Raw genomic sequence first — 1,304 nt, forward strand, 5'->3', positions numbered from 1 at the left:
ACTGTTTCTCAGCATGAAGCCATACTCCACCTCACTGATCACCAACTCTCTTCTTCAACTAAACTTCAACAGCCTGTCACTCCCCAGCTGCTACGCTCTCTACCACTCTATCCACTTTCCATTAAAAATCATTCCCTTTTCTCTGATATCCAAGGTTTCTAGCACGCACACTGACAGCATTCAGCATCACCCCTTCAATATCCAGCTTCGTCTTCCCCACTGTTGCTGGCAATAGATATGAACGCATGTTACCAAATCAATGGCCTTTTATTTCTTTACAAAGATACTTATTTTAATAGAGAAAATCCAGCATTGACAAAGTGGTTATTAAACTCAAAGAAATGTTGACCATGCAACACGTTGGCTTATATACAGTTATCTGCCTTCAAATGTGTTGGAGCCAAAACTGCATGTGAAACACATTCAGTTAAGGAATCCTGAAGTAAATGTGCAATGCATACAAGATCACAGCTGCACAGGCAGTTGTTGTTGATAATGAGATTTTTCAAGAAGTGAAGTTAACAAGCAAGAAAACTACATGTAAACTTACAGGCCACATGAATCTGAGTGGCCACACACACACACACAGATACTGTTTCACCTTTCTGCACTACATTACATGGTCCTCAGACTGAAATAAAAATGTTAATGATTTCCATCAGGGGTGTCAAACTCAAATACACAGTGGGCCAAAATTCAAAACTGGAACTAACGGGCTAACATTAATAATTATTGAAAAAAATCTTCCTCCAGATATAAGAAACAATCTTTTCTTATTGACTCAAACAAATTTTGCTGAAAAACTGAATATGGAACAAGCAAGGCTTAATACTAAACGATATATATTAGCTGTATAATACCAGTAGGCCAGCTCTAATAGTAATGGCTTCGCGGGCCAAATGTAATTACACTGCAGGCCAAATTTGGCCCGTGGGCCAGAGTTTGACACCTATGATTCACATCATGGGAAGTTTGTGTCTCTTGTCCCCCGTGGAGCGCTGACTCAGCACAATGTGAAGGTGTGATCACATTCAGATTTCCACAACAGGAGTAAAACATGTGCACACACACGGTGCTGAGTGTTAACAGATGCGTGTCCTCTGGCTGGCTGCTTGGCTCTCACTCCTCTGCAGGTCTGATTGCTTGGTGCAGACTTAATGCAGCGTGAAACTCAAGAATCTCTCTGAACAAACAGCAGAAAGCTGTAACCTCAGATGGCAGAAGACGTAATGAGAGCAGGATTGTGCAATGATATGATGGTTGTTTCATAACTGCTAACAAGCCCATATTTCTCCCATTGTGGA

This window comes from Pundamilia nyererei, unplaced genomic scaffold (genome assembly GCF_000239375.1).
Source record: "Pundamilia nyererei isolate P.nyererei 1_Seehausen unplaced genomic scaffold, PunNye1.0 scaffold00019, whole genome shotgun sequence".
Lineage (NCBI taxonomy): Eukaryota > Metazoa > Chordata > Actinopteri > Cichliformes > Cichlidae > Pundamilia > Pundamilia nyererei.